This window comes from Pan troglodytes, chromosome 4, assembly GCF_028858775.2.
Source record: "Pan troglodytes isolate AG18354 chromosome 4, NHGRI_mPanTro3-v2.0_pri, whole genome shotgun sequence".
Classification (NCBI taxonomy): domain Eukaryota; kingdom Metazoa; phylum Chordata; class Mammalia; order Primates; family Hominidae; genus Pan; species Pan troglodytes.
In genome coordinates, this window is record NC_072402.2 from 131,154,004 (window position 1) to 131,170,401 (window position 16,398).

At 44.1% G+C, this 16,398-nt stretch overlaps 1 protein-coding gene across 1 annotated transcript in view; it reads right to left on the bottom strand.

Moving 5' to 3' along the window:
• Positions 1 to 16,398, bottom strand: part of FSTL4 (follistatin like 4) — a 412,420-nt gene that overhangs the window by 206,914 nt on the left and 189,108 nt on the right. The window lies entirely within an intron of this gene.

The window sequence follows — 16,398 nt, forward strand, 5'->3', positions numbered from 1 at the left end:
GAAGGGTGTCCTGCCTTGCAGAGCTCAGGTTTCATGGCTGACTCACTCTGAACATCTGAAACACAACACCTTTCCAAACTAGGACCCAGCTGGGGGCTTTTGATCAACTCTTGGTTCTTTCTTAGGCTTATTCTTCCTGCTTCCAGTTGAAAAATGAAAACACCCAGCTATTCCGTGCTCACAAAGAAGCACCTTACATAGAAGGACAAAGCCTGCCACTACTGCTCCCAGGCTCACAGTCAGCCTCCTGGACTAGAGGCCTATTAAAATCAATGACTTTTTAAAAAAGTGGTCCCCTCCACCCCCTGCCTGCAATACGTTTTCCTTCCTTCCTTCTTTTCCTTTACTATGTCATGACTTTGGACCAGGCTGTGTCCTAGGCACCTTAGGGGTCTCAAAGATGAACAAGTCATACCTTTCCCTCTTTCTGACTTTGTCATTCTGTAAGGTGGTGACATGTATGCAGATCAGGCAAAGAGCATGGGAGCCAGGGAGCTAAGTTTGGAAGAAGTAACTGGGAGTGGCGGAGATCATGGAGCGGGTGATGTGCCAGTGGGCCCTGCAAAGGAGAGAAAGGTTTTCCCAGAAACACAGCAGGCTTGAGCCAAGACTCCCCCAGCCGCCCTGTGGGTGGCATTTGCAGGTCTCAGGTAGAAGACTAGATGTGAGTAGGAGTTTTGTACAGTGGTGGGGTTGGGGGTCAAGGTGTGATTTCTGGGAGACTTGGAGAGCCAAGCAGAGAAATTTAGGTACACTACTGTAGGCACTGGGGAGTCACTGCAGGGAGGAAACGTGGCATAAGAAGAAAGTCATGCTCCAAGTGTTCAGGATGGGGGTGGGGGTAGCCGAGGTAGGGAGACCAGAGGCTGGCCATTTCCTTGGGGGAGAATGTGGTTCTCCATGACACACGTCATCAGGGGAGACACCAGCAGCCTTTCCCCACAGCCCAGTCCTTTCTAGCACAATGTTGCAGTTATGAGCAAGAAGGCTGAGCCCCTGGAAATGGGAGCTGCCACATTGCTTGAGTGTCCCCTGCACCCTACAACACCCACAGTGATCTCAGGCAGCAGCACCCAGAGCTCACACACCAAAGAGGTCAGGGCAGCTGGAAAGGGCACGTTTAAGTGAAAGGCGAAACAGGCGTCCATCACCAACATCACACTGCATTCTGGGAGTCTGGAAATGAGATAATCAGCACATGTCACTAAAGGTACAGATGGAAAGTTGAGAATTACACAGGGACACCAAAAGACAACTGAAATGTGAATACAGATTTTTACAGCCTCAGAAGACTTTGCTTTAAGTGTTAATTAAATCTCCATCAAAATACTCAGCAAGACAGAATGGCCCTAGTAATCATGACCAAACTTTTAGCCCCGGCTCCTACCCATGGGATTAAAATGTCTAAGCAAAAAAGAAGAAAAAAAAAAGAAAAAAATATCTTTTTCTTGTTTTTGGTTAAGTCTGCTTTTCATCATTACAGATTTGAAAGGAAAAAAAAATCAGTTATCGGCAGATTAACCACTTGATTCAATAATTCATTTAAATTCCTCCAGCCTTGGCAAACTAAGAAGTATTGACTTTTTCTTGAATCATAATAAACTAGAAGGTCAAATACCTCTGAGCAGTATAAAAGTGCAGATCCTAAGGAGGCGGGAATCTCTTTTATCCACTTTGCTAATTGTTCGCATGTCACCATGAAGGCCCAGTGGCATTCAGCGGCCCCTCTGCACGCCTTCCTGTCAAGGTTGATGGTGGCGGGGAGGGAAGGAGGCGGAAGGCAGGCAGGCGCCTGGCAGGGAGGCTCTGGGCTGGAGGCCCCCCACTCACGGTGTTTATGGCTGCTTTGCCATGGAGCATATTTGATTAGCGTGATTCTCCTGGGTTGTTGGAAAATGGGTTACCCTAGAAAGTGCTGGCGCCTACTAGAAGAAACTAACAGCTCTGAAAATATCAGCCTTTGTTTCTCTCCCAAGACAGGGCCAGGACGCAAAGCACTGCCATGGGATCACTGTTTTAATAACCTTCCCATGCAGATAGGATGCAACCCACTAATTGCCCATTTTGAAGAAACAAGAGGCAAAGTCTCTGTGCCCTGGCCTCTCCGAGCCTGCTTCAGAGCGTGTGCCCTGGCCCCCATTGCTTTCTCCCTCTGGCTAAACCAGCTCCAAGTCACTGTTGTAGGCATTTTCTCTATGAAGTGCTTGCTACCAGCCCAAGTGCAAGTGTCCCTCTCTGAATCCTCCTACTCCAAAGTGCCTGCCCTGCTCTGGCCTCAGGAGGTCCCACAGGTGCTAGGCCTTGCTCCTCGTGTGGCCCCAGTATACTCAGGTTTTAAGAAATGCAGAAATTTTCAGAAGTGATCTCCTGAAGGCTAATTCAGTGCAGTTAAGAAGCCAGGCTAGGGGCTCGGATGGGGAGGGTGGTGAAGCCTCACATGTGTTGACCTGGTAGGGGTACATTTTCCCTTGCCTTCTCCAAAGTGGGCAGGAAGGAAGTGGAAGGATGGAGGTATGAGGGGAAGATGGATGTCCGTGGAGGTGGGTCTTCTGGAGTAAAGAGAACTAGAATCCTGGAGAAGCAGAGTTGGGAGGGGCTTCAGAGACCACCTACTCCATCCCAGGCAGGCAAACCAAAGCCAGTTCATGGGGGGCTGGGGGGAGAAGCTACTTTCCCTGACCCCCTCCTTTGAAAGCTGTGTGTCCAGATGGTAGTGAGCACCTCTGAGGCCCAGCGTCACACAGGGCAGCAGGCACCTACGTTTGCTTAACTTGCTGGGGAGGCTCCCATGGCCTTCCCTGCAGGCTGCACTCTGAGGGGTCAGTGTTAAGGAAACACTGGTGCCAACCTGTGGCTGCTGAAGTTGTCAAGAACACTCAGGTTCTCCCTGACATGGAAATTGGCTGTCGGCAAATATTTGATTCCTGATTACTTGCAATTAAGACAAAAGTAGCATGAAGGCCCTGCATATGCGCTTCACAATGGCCCCACAGAGGGCTGAGGATACCCCGGGCGGGGTAAGGCCCAGAATCTGATCCACAGCTACACAGATGCTGACCCAGGGGTGGGCTCCTCATTAAACAAGCCCCTTGTTACCACTTCCTCCTTGTCATTAAAACAGAATGAATTCCCCACTCCTACCACAATGATGATAAAACAGTAATGGGAAAGGTAACCAAGTGAGACTACCAGCAACTGCCTATAGTATTTATGAGGACAACCACAATGCATGAAAAGTACAATGTGCTTAATTTATAGTCATCAAGAAAGCCATTTACTCAGGTTAAAAACTGATCATCTTGCCAAATAAGCTGCTTTCCAACACAAATTAAATTTACTGAACATGGTCAGAAATGGGAACAGTTACATTAACATTATGGCGGCAGGAGAAACGAGTCTATTGGTGCCAGTTGGTGCTGAAGACTCCCTCTGTGATCTGAATAAGGATTTTCAATAAGAATGTCACAGACCCAGGACTGCCATGAACTGGGAGCATAGATAGGTACAGGTGGTGTAATTGAGCGGTTGTGGAAGGCAAGCCCGTCTGACCCCGGTGGAAGGCATAAAAGGAGGCTGAGTCCTGAGATGGGCCCCAGAGAGAGTGAGTCTACATCCACATGGAGCAGGAAGCCCCTCCGTTGTTCTCCCACAGCCAGCCACAACCAAGAGCACAGACAGTTGGGTAATTTTGCTTCCAAATACTGACTCAGCCTCTGTAACCGCTTCCTGGGCCCAAAGAAAACTAACGAGTGCTCCCTTCTCAGGGACAGTGCCCCAAGTGGCAGTGAGGGAAAACCCATGAGCTCTTCCACTCTTGGATGCCAGCGGCCTGCTGGCACGTTCTTCCCAACACAGCTTTTCTGTGTCTCAGACCTCATCTCCAGCTTGACTATTGATGACAGCCCTGTCTCTCCTGACCAGGCCTTGGGAGCTCCCTGCTCCCATCTCAGCCAGATGTTCTGCCTAGGCCTGCTCCTGAAGGCTGTCAGTGCCCCCAGCACACGACCTAGCACTGAATTCCACAACCTCACCCCAACTCACTATGAGGCCTCAATGAGGTGATGGCTTGGCTCTGAGGAGGCAGTCACTGGAAAGCCCAAAACTGGCTGAAAAGAGCAAGGCGTGAATGCAGAAGACCAGAGGCAGTGTGTGCAGCATCAAGAACCTCAAGAACCTCATCTGCCACCTGCCACGAACCCTGGCCCAGTACAGCAGCTGTCTCCACCTTCTGCAGACAGAGGTACTTGTCCAGCCAAGTGCCTGCCCATGGGCAGATACAGCCCTTACACATGGCCTTATATACTTTATCTTCCAGGTACTGACACACCAACACACAGGGGAGCGGCAGCCCTCGCCTGGGGTCATGGTTGGGTTTCTCAATGACCCAGAGCGAGGCTTTGCCTGCGGAAGAGCCATGTACATGTAGCCATGTGCAGATATGTGGGGTGCGCATCCAGGGATTGGACGTAATGGTCCCAGTATTCTTCCCCGCTTTAAGATAACTTATACCCTCACACGTGGCAAGGTGGTCCAGGGACAGAGGGTGCCTGTCAGTGTTGACTCTCTCATTGCAGAAACCACCCAAGTGCCTGGTATGCAGCTGCAGAATTCAGGTTTGTGTGAGAGCCAGGCAGAGGCCCGATGCTCCAGTCCCATGCCATGTCTACCCTAAGATGGGGTGGGTGGTAACAACGGGGCACTTCCGGAGTTCCTGCCTGCCAGCTCCCCCCCCCCATCTATGCACCCAACAAATATTTACTGAGCACCTGCTATGTGCCAGTCCCGATTCCAGGTGCTGAGGATTCAGACAGAATAGGCTCCTATCCTCAGGGCACTAACATGACAGTGTAGGAAGACACACAAGAGGGTGAACTGGCAAACAAAAAAACAAGACAAGTGTAGATGGTGTTAAATGCGAGGAAGGAAATAACCAGGGTGCTGCAGCGGGCACACTTTACTCTGGTCAGGGAAGCCTCTTTGAGGAGGTGAGATTAGACCTGAGACCTGACGGTGAAGATGGCAGAGGCCTGGGGGAAGGAGAGAGTGGAGCACCCTTGGGTGCCCTGGAACCTGGCATGCAGGGAGAGGAGGCCTGGTATAAGAAGAGGCCTGGCTCCTAAAGCCCTGCTCCAAGGTAAACATCACCAGGCAGACTCAGTCTGCAGGGAGCTGTGAGGCAGATGCAAAGTTTCACCCTGCCCAACTGTCCCACCTGGGAAGTGGGGTGAGGCCCTGCCATCCCACCACTCAGCCCTCCCAGCTGAAAGAGGTCTATCCTCTTAGAGGCCAGAAAACTCTCGGCACCCCTCAGGGCTGCTGGTGGGAAGACAGCAGCCCTCTCTGAGCTCTGACTACAGGCTACCTTGGTGAGGGCCTCCACACTCCTAGATGCCCTGGATGCTGGGGCTGCGTCAGGTCCACCGCCACCCTGTAATGCCTCATTTATATTCAAGGGTTGGGATGAGAATCTGTAATTCCTCCCAAGGACATGTGTGTGTTAACACCCAGCCAGAGAAGGCCATGTGTAAAGTGACTATTATTTACTGAGGCAGGCCCACCAGGCACCATGCTAAACTCTTAGAATCTATGAGCTCATCTGATGCTCATTTAATCCTCCTTAAAGCTCTATTAAGTAGACACAGAGGCCCTACTCAGCACATATTTGTGGCATGAATATATGCCCATTTTACAGATTAGGAAACATGAGTCAAGTGACTTGCGTATGGTTAGACAGCAAGTAGGTGGTAGAGCCTAGCTTTGAATCAGTCTCACTCCAAACCCCTTGAACTTGGGATAATCTGCTCAGCTGGTGATATGGTCTCTGCTTCAAGTTCAAGGAACTCATGCCTGGAAGATCTAGATGTCCATAGTGTGAGCTTCTCCAACATCAGGATACATCCACACATCAGCAACCCTGGCCTGCAGGATGGCTGCTGCTCATCCACCTCATGGACACATAGCTTAGAGGCCTAAGTAGCAACTTCTCTAAAGGCTGGAGGTTTACAGGGCTGCAGAAGGAAGCCCTGCTTGGATCTGTGAACATCACAGGCCCAAACCCACTCCTTGTCATGCATGGACACCTGGCCATTAAGCCCCTTACCTCCCACTATGATGTTTCCATCTTCATCACCTCCCTGTCTCCTCTCCTGCTATTTTGCCTGAAACTGGACAGGTGACTGCTGGGCAGATGTGATGTATTCTCAATGACCACAGGTGATTTCAAACTCAACCGGTGAGCACAGCCTGTATGCTGAGGTTCTTGTGCACTTGATGAAAGCAGTTTGACCAGTTCTGAAAGACTTGACCACATTCTCCAATCCCAAAGCTCAACAGAAACACATGGTTATCCATTGCTGGAAGGTAATGCAACCTGACATGCATAATGTTTACAGATCCTAACCTGAGGTCTGACAAATTGACTTCAAAGTGAGAAATGCCTGGAACAAGAAGAGAGAAGGAACACCTTTCATCTGTCAGGAGGCCTGTCAATTCTGCCAAAAGAGTTTCTATGTAACCAATTTGTATCAAACCAAAGCACAAATAGGTTTCTACATATTGTCTAATGTCCCTGGGCACGGCTTCTGGAGGTGGTTATTTCTGGTCACAGCTGAAGATCAAACACCAAACACAAGTGCCAAAGCATACTTTTCAAAAACTTAAAAATGTGACTGTCACGATAATCTAAAGTGAGCATATGTTAAAGCTGTGTTTGCTTTCTTAATGAGAGAGCCCACAGTGCAGACGCTGATTCAGAGGAGGACTTGAGGAGCCACATGGGCACTGGAGAAAGAAGGTTGGGATGAGATGCCTAGGCTAGGCACACAGTAGGTGAGTGATCTGTGGGTAAGAAAACCACAAACTTTCGGGTTCTCTTTTCCACCAAAAAGAACCATGTGCATTTTTACTGGGAACAAATGTGCAAGTTAACATGTCACTGCACAGTCTGGGCCTTTAATCAGCGGCAAATTGTGCGTTGAACAAAGACGTAACCCTCTAGCCTGGATCAGTAAATAATCCTTGGGCAGATCTAGTAAACAAGGTCCCAGAGGGAGGACTTGCCACCCTCTTTTTCCCTTATTCCCAAGTTTTGGATAATTTTCTCAATACCACCCAAATCCCTACAGTAACCAACGTCACCTGAGGGAGCTGCCAAGGATTCTCATCTCTTTCTTCTGCCTGGGGCATCTTCCTTCAGAGCCCCCAGCCTCACAAAAAGACCCCAGAAAGGCAGGAACGTGAGGCTCCAAGCCACTTAGCTGAGACTTACTGAGACAGAGAGAACTTTCTCCTGGGAAAGGCCCCTGGTGGAGCAGAGGGAGAAGGGGCTGGAGCCAGAGGCCATGCTGCTGTGGGGGAGCTGACGGAGCTGAGGATGCAGCTCCTCTTCACTGAGGCGGGGATGGGGCGGGGATGGGGTGGGGTCGGGGGAGTGCTGCAACAGAACTTCCTACAGTGCTTGTGTTGATCCCGCTGGGTCTCAAGTAACATAGTAACACAGTAAAACCTTGGCCTCCACCCAGTCCTGTGCTCCTTCACAGTTGATAGCTGTGTGAGCCCAGGCAAGGTTCCACCTTCTTTTCCCTATTTAAAAGTGAGGATAACAATGGTCCTTATGGGATTGCCCCTTACAGGATTGCTTTGAGGATTACACGAGATAATTCATGTAGAGAGCTAGGCACTTAGTAAGTGCTCAATTCGGACACTCTGAATTGGTGAAAGGTTGAATAAATAGGACTGGAAAAGAAGTAGCCATTTGGTTTTACTGATTCAAGTGCATGAACATGTGGGGTAGTTGCTGTCTTCGGGAGGCCAGCCTTAATGGGAAGGTGAACATATTTATACTGAAAGTATTGAATGGTTTTTAAAAAGGCAGATGCAAAATAGCATGCTTCGAAATACCCAAAGGAAATGCTTCCCTTGCAATTTCCCTTGCGCCAGGGCTTCACTGGACCCTTACAAACTCTGCCCGGCTTCCAAGGTAGGGGAGTCTGAAATTATACATTCTTAGGGCAAAGTGACTGGAACTAACTCACAGCACAAACTGCAGGCTCTACTCAACACCTAAGGGCAGTGTCAGGTAGTCACCAGGGCCGCTGGCCTGCCAGAGGAACCCTGGTGACAGTTTCAAAGGCATCCCCTGACCTGGGCCCAATGCCTGCATATCTTGCAAACCTCTCAGGCTCACCTGCTACAGACAGGTCCTATGGTCTCTCTTCCTTCTGGGAGCCCTTTGCACTGTGTGTCATCTCCCCATCTGCTGTCTGTGACAACAGTGAAGCTACCTGACTCACCATTTCTAGAGCTTTCCCCCCAGCCCTCCCAGGTCTCCTCCACCTAAAGGAGGCTGCCAACCTGCTGGCCTGAGGACCCCGCTCCTGTGGTTCCTTAGACAGAACAGCAGACCCTGAGGCAGGGCCCCAGCAGCGCCTTCACAGCTGCTCAGAACTCCAGGCTGGGCGTCAGGCAGGGTCTGTGGTGTCAGGGTTGGGACCAGGCTCCACTTCATTCAGAGCTCAGCACCAGGCCTGGCACAGATTGGGCTGGGTGGAGGACTGAATCTGATGAAGATGCTGCAGAGACCCAAGATTGGCTGGATGGAGAGCTGAGTAATCAATCAATGGTTTTACAGAAACAGACATGGTCACAGATTGAGTGGAAAGAGTGGAGACTGTAGAAAGCCCTCGGTGGGAGAATAGCGACCTGGGATCTACAAGGTGTGTCTCTTTCACATGCAAGCCTCAGTTTCCTCATGGGTACGTGAGAGGGCTGTATAGAGATCCCTGAGATGGAAAAAATTATCCCACATCTGTGAATTGAGGATGTACATCAGAGCCAGTGTTTTAACTTGGATGTCTTTTGGCTACAATAAAACTGCACAAACCTTTTTCTTTTCCCTCTATTTGTCCTATCAAGTTATCTCAACCGGCTTTTGAAGGGTTATTTTGGAGACCTTCTTGGGAAGAAAAGCTGCATAAAAATGTCAAGTACAATAGGATTTCTGCCCTTGGTAGAGTTTCTTTTACAAAACGGCTTTGTTTTAGACACTTTCTCCAAATATATTCCTACCCCCGAGTTCCTTTTCTTTGCCTAAAGCCTCTTCAGCTCGCATCTGTCTTATTCCCTGTCACCAGCCCTCATTTTTCCTTCAGGTACTTAGCTCCTTTGTCACTTTCCCCAGCTCCTCTGGGCTCCCTCCGTCTTGGAGCCAAGGGGACCAGATGTTGCTGCTCTCCACGGTCTGCACCGTCTCGCTGATGCGCCACTACGCGGGTTCCTTCCTGCTTTTCCACCAACTAATGATTTAAGGCCGTGACACCCCAGGCTGCCTCCAATTATTTCAAGAATCACTGTGGAGTTACTCTGTGAGCCGCTGTGATGCTCCTTGTCACTTTATCCTTGGAGAATTGCCAGCACAGATGGGGAGCTAAATTCTTCCAGGACCCTTTACCTGCCATACAAGGGCCGCCCCGGTCTGCACCTTGCCTTGGTTGGATCACTTGTCATAGATGTGTCTCACAATAACAACATGCTTTTCTCCTTCATTCTACCTTTAAAGAAAAAAATGGGGGCTCAGTTAAAATATCTAATATTAGCACAGAAAACTACCATTTTCTAATCAGGAGCATTTCAATTTCTCCTCTCAAGGATCTGCCCTTGTCTCTCAATGGATTATCAGCCATAAAAACATGCACTGGATAATATCAAGACAAAGCTTAGTAACAATATCGGACAATTTGATTTCATCTATTCTCAACTTCAATCCCCTGGCTCAACCGAGCCAAGCAGTGGCTGAGGCCTCTGACAGGTGGGCCTGAGGGTTCTGGGAGGCTGGCTTTCCTGAATGCATGGGTGGGCTGGTCTGCTCTACCCCTGAGTACAGAAGAGCATGTGGAGACCAGGGGTCTCCACTGGGGCCTGACAACCTGTCTACTTCTATGAGAAGCTCACAGGGTCAGCAATTGCCCTATCAGGTACTCTCTGTGAGACCACCACCGCCTTAAGGTACTTCAGTGTTGCCTTCAAACAAGCTATGGAAAAGAACCATATACACTGGGAGCTCCAGCCTCTGAAAAAATGACTAGAATTACAGCTACTGCAGGGGAGGAGTGACACCTTAAATAGTGACAACAAAATACCAAAATGCCATGAGAATCAAGCACAGCACAAAGAAAGTTTTTGGGGGAACTATGATTTTTGAGCCAACAAGAAAATCAGGAGAATTTCAGGAAAGAATTTAAGGAGATAATGGTCGCTATTAAGACGTCAAGTCTTCCAAGGTCAAGAAGAAGACATATCTCAAAACCTAGAGTGAAAATAGAAATAAAGAAAGTCTTAAAATACAGTAATAATTCCATTTAAAACTCTAAGGACAAATAAATAGAAGAAAACTCCTTAAATAGCCAATCACTAACTGTTTCCAATTAAAATCAGGAGCCAGACAGGGATATTTGTTATCATCATTCTTATTCATAAAGGAAGTATAATAAGACAAGACAATGAAATAATCATTAACATTTGGAAAAGAAAGACAGCTAACAACGATCTCTTTTTGATGATTATGTATCTGTATACTTAGAAATCCAAGAGACTCCAGTGAAAAAATATTAAAATTATAAGAGAATTATGAAACCAGTTGGACAGATGATAAATATGCCAAAATTAATCATTCCTCTCAACAGTAGCAATAAATAATTAGAGGTGAAAAACAGAAAAACCATCTACTCATAATCATGGTAAAAACCATAAAATATTAGTAAACAAATTTGACAAGAAAGCCACAGGACCTATATAAAAAAAGGCTGTAAAACCCTACTGAAGGTCATAAAATAAGATTGGAACATTTCTTATTCGTGGGTAGGAAGACATTCTCATAAATACACAAATTTAATCCAATCATTTTAGACTTAGATGAAATGATCTTAAAAAGTTCATTTGAAGTAATAAGTGCCCCCAGATAACCAAGGAAAATAAGAGAAAGAATACTGTAGGGGGATGTGCCTTCCCAGATACTAGAACATTCAACCCAGAAAGCTGCTGTGATAAAATCAATATGAGATCAACCTAGGAAAAGGCAAATCAGTGACTGCAGATTTGGCAATAAAATAGAAAACAGGATCCAAAAATAAATGCCAATGTATATGAAAATTAGATGTATAATAAGAGTTACCACTCCAATGGGAAAATGATAGCTCTCTGATAGATGATGCTGGGGCAACCTGCTATCTACCTAGAATGAAACAACATTGGAAACCTATTTCACACCACACAAAAAATCAAATTTGAATAACTATAAATGTTTAAATTATTTCTATTAAATAATGAGTAGACAGAAAAGAACACTTATCCACTCTATGGATGGCTTAAGCATTATCGTACAACAAACGGATGAATCCATTCATTTAAAGAAAAAGAACGGTGTCTTTCATTTTGAATTTTCCCATGTGTCCCTCTCCAGTTCTATTCCCTCATTGCCACTCAGAGACCGTCATTAGCCTGAATTTTGTGTTTATCATTCTTTTGGTTTATCTCACCTTTGTATTTCTATGCAGTATGTTGTTTTCCATGTTTTCGAACTTTATATAAATGAATCACACTCTATGTACTCATCAGAGACTTTCTTCTTTTGCTCTCCCACGATATTTAGTTACACCCATGTCTGCATATAGTGGTGATTCATTCATTTTCCTTATAGTATCCCCACATAAACATGTTATTTATTTAGTTTATATTAGATTGTTTATTTGCCTTTTTCTGTGGTCCTCTTTCTCTCTTTTGTTTCCTTATTTTGAATCAAATACTTCACCCTGATTTTCTTCTTCTACTCATACAAAAATTAAATATCTCTTTTATTCTTCTACTGTTTATCTCAAATTTTAAAATGTATAATTAAGCCAAAGTCTATAATCAACACTTTAACCCTCCCCATGAAGAACCTTAGAACACCTTAGAACCTTTCCTGACCTAACTATATGACAATACTGTATATGGTGAGTCTATCTTTATTCCTCATAATTCCTTCTTATACCTCAAATTCTCTTTATGTTTGTCTAAAATGTCTATTTTATCCTAATTTTAAAGAGTTTTTTATGCTGTGTAATTATTCTTATGTTCGTGTATTTTTTTTCTTTCAACTTGATAAACATTTTGTTCCCCTGCCCTCTGGCTTCGTTGAGATGTTACCTGATAGCCTTTTCATTCCCTTATAGGTAATCCATTTTTGATGTCTGGATAATTTTAACATCTTCTCTGGTTTTCTGCAATTTCTCTGTGATGCAAACACACATATTTCTTTGCATTTACTCTGCTTCTAATTCATCAGGTTTCCTGAAAGTGAGGATTTCTATCTTTCATCAATTCTCGAACATCCTTACCTATCTTCCATTAAATGGTATCTCTATTCCATTATTTTTCTCCCTCTTTTCCAGGTATTCTAATTAGAAATATGCTACAAATTTTCATTCTATTTAAGTATCTCTTATCTCTTTCACATTTCCCACCTTTGGTTTTTCTATGTTGCATTCTGTATAATTTTTCAAATCCATCTTCCAGCTCTTAAATTAACTCTTCAGCTATTTCTAACCTACTGTTACACTCTTCCACTGAGTTCTGAATTTTGAATTTTCAGAAGTTCTTTTTAGCCATTCATAAAGATGATTGGCCATTTGTATAATCTCTTGATTTTCAATCATATTTTTAATTTTTTAAAAATATTAAATATACATATTTTATATTCGGTATCATTTTGTTATTCACAGATTTTGTTGGTTCTTACATGGCACTCTCCTTTTGGTGTTTTGATTTCTTTTTAAAAGAGCTCACATTTTCTGGAATATACTCTGTGAAAATTTTTTGAGATATAGTTTGGATATAGGCTCTTATTGATTGTGCCGGGCACCCAAGGACTCCACCATTCTGGGTTAAACTAAATTTTATGTTTGAGATTTTTCAGGTTACTCAGGTAGTTTGCATATGAGCTACAATTCCTTCTGGTGATCAGTCTATGGTTATAAATTTTCAAGGAAATTTCTCTCTGTCTACTCAGTGCCAAGATTTGAGACAGGAACATTTTCTTGCCAGTCCTTGGGACTGGGTGGATTTCTTTCTTTCTTGTTCACCCTTACACTGCAGATATAGCACTTGAGGGGCCCAGGTGTATATATATAGGGGACTGGGAGTGGGAACCTTCCACATATGCCTACCTCGGAAGGACCCTGGGATTTGTCCTTGGTATCCTGAGCCACGGAGGGTATGTAAACCAAAACCAACGTTCACCTAGTTTGGCAAAAGCCCTCAAGGTCAAGTCAGTCTCACAGCTATCTTACCTCTCTGGATTCCTGATTTCACTTGTATTTTTAGCCTCTAGGTAGTCCTTATTTTCTTACCAAGCACATCAGTGTTTAAAAGGATTTAAAAAAATATTTATCTGCTATATTGCCAGAGGCAAAAGTCAGATTATGACTTTTAAAAACAGAATCCAACAATTAAAGAAACACTTCGAGGTAAATACAGGGGTATTATTTTCAACACGGCACCATTTAGCCCTTTGGAGAAGAGACAAGAACAATTCCTGTTGCAGAAGAACCCTAGGAGCCTGGGTTATTGCCAGACAGCCTATTTTCATTTTCCTGAGCCCACCTGCATGTTAAAAGCAAGTTTAAACTCTCCTGCCACCAGGAATTTAAACAATAAAGAGAAGCCTATTAATGGGATACAATGGAGGAAAAAAATGGACACATTTGTTACCAATAACCTATGCACCTCTCTTCCACCTCCAAACCCAACTTAGAAGCCCTTAGCATCAGTACTTTCTTTCTTCAATATGTAGATGTGGCTGGCTACAAATACAAGGTCAGTGACTAGTTCCTTTTGAGCCACTTCTGATAGAAGAAATCAAAAGACTGAGTTGAGTTTGAAGTATCTTCTGAGCAGGCAATGCCTTGCTTTAGGCAGGCCCACCACAGTGTGGGTCTCGACCTACAATGTCATCTGATCTCTCATCTATGTTGGTCAGGACAAGCCTGTTTGACTGTCCTGCTCTCCTGAGATGGTAGCATCCGAAAGTGAAGGCTTTACCCTCCACTGTCGTTGATGTATTTCCACCTAAAGCTTGGACAAAAGTCATTCTAAGTACTGGCTCAGTCTTACTTATGGTGGCAAAATTAGACAATCTTAAAAATCGAAATATTCTTCTGAGCAGGTCACATTAACCAAAACTAAATTATTTTTGATTCTTGTTAATATACTTAGATCTCAACTCTAAACACATAAGAATGACTTTCACCTTTTTTTAATTCCAAGGAGAGGAGATTCTAACTATGTTTTATCTTCAAAAAGTCATAGTAAAGAGGAGGTGGCAGAGCATGGTGGTGGCCAAGTGGGGGTCAAAGCCATCACAAGGAAAGGGACATCACAAGTGGGAGGGTGGCTTTGTCGGTCTCCGGTAGCAGCTGAGGCAGGTGGTGGCAAGGTGGGATTAGGTGCAGGAAGGTGGCTGAGTGGCGCGGCAGCTTGGCAGGGGCAGGAGGTTATTTTATATGCAGGAGAATCTAACAGTATATAAATATATTGAGGACAGTGGGAACTAGGTTTTTCATGGAAGAAGAGAATTACAAATATGAAAAGAGGGAACACTAGAATGAACTCTGTGGTTGGACTGGCATTGGAGGTATTGAAGTGAACTCACAGTTTATAGCTCAAGATACAAGTGTATGTGTCTATGTATACATAGGTCCTTACCCCGCTTTCAGAGAGAATCTGCAAGCAGCAAAACCCCAATAGCAAGGAGCACGTTTAACGCTCACATCTTTGCTTCTCAAAATAGCTCACCACTAAAAAGAACCAAGGCTCTTTGAAAAAATGGTTTGTTCCAGGGAAGGGGCAGGGAAAAAATAAGAATAGCCTAGAACATCTTGTACCAGAAAGTAAGGAATCACTTAAAGAATCATGAGATGCATCAAAAAGGACATAAAAGGCAGTCTGAAGAAGCTCCTACTGGCCAAGTCTGGGACATTTTAAGCATGAAAATCGTAAGGTCGTAATGGATAATAGCTTTCTGTTAATTTGGTGGAACTGATTTTTTAAAAGTGAACAAATAAATGGGGACAAGAGAAACTCTTCTTTACAGTAAATTTTAACTTGTAAATGTAGAAGAAATGATGGAACTAGAACATTTTCATTTGGCAATCACAGTACTAGTTAATTCTGGTTACAGAATTGAGACATGTTAATATTAGCGGGTGAAAGAGAAACAACAGGATATTTACATAGTCTCAAAGTATCTCATCTGAAAACATTTATTACTTTTATACATTTTATTAATTTTAAAGAAAAACAGGACAAGTTTATAGTGGAGAAAGCTGGCAGATATCATTTTACTCAAGTGATCAAAATTAACATTACCAATGGTGTCACCAGTTGACATAAATTCCTACTTGATGGGATGTGGGGAGAAGAGCTCGGCATACTTTCAGTAATATTCTTGCCAAAACTTCATGAAGAAACATCAGACAAACTCTAATAGAAATAAGTGGCCTGTAATTTTAAAAACTGCTAAGGACATAAAGATCAAGGAATGACTCAAGCACTGTTCTGAATTGAAGTAGGCTGAGGACAGATGACAGCTAAGTGCAATGAGTGCTCTGGTTTGAATCTTCTTTCTATCGAGGACATATTAAGACAGCTGGCAACATTTGAATGAGGTCTTTGGGTAAAGGATGTGGGGAAGTTCTGTGTACTGTACTTGCAGTTTTCCAATAATATTCAACATACTTGAAAAAAATAGGGCATCCAAAATTGCGTACACAGAATTCTACTTCTAACTAGGATACAGAAGTTTGAAAAAGATTGTTGTTCTCATAACAAAAAATGCCAAATAAACTAAAATTCATATCTTTTTAAAAGCCATGGGGCAGTAATGAAGGAATATATGTCTAAGTCAATCATATTCCAGAGAAGAACAAGCCTTTAGTAGAACTGATATATACAACATCTGAAATAAAGGATTAATGGGCTTCGATAAGATTAAGAGCTGACTGGACATAGCAGAAAAAGGGATCAATGAATTCAAAGACAGGTCAATAATAAAAAAGGCCTGTACTGAAGCACAGAGATAAAAAAGAATGAAAAAAAAATTAAACAGATCATTAGAGAACTGTGGGACAATAAGAATAGGACCAACATACATGTAATTGGAATTTCAGAAGGAGAGGAGATAATGAATAGGGCAGAAGGAATATTTGAAAATATATTGGCTAAAAATTTACAAAACTGAAGAAAGACAACTCAATATCTGAAGCAAGGAATCCTCAAGCAAAATAAATACAAAGGAAACCACAAAGGCAAATTATTATCTAACAACTGAAAACCAAAGATAATGAGAAAACATAAGAAGCAGCCAGA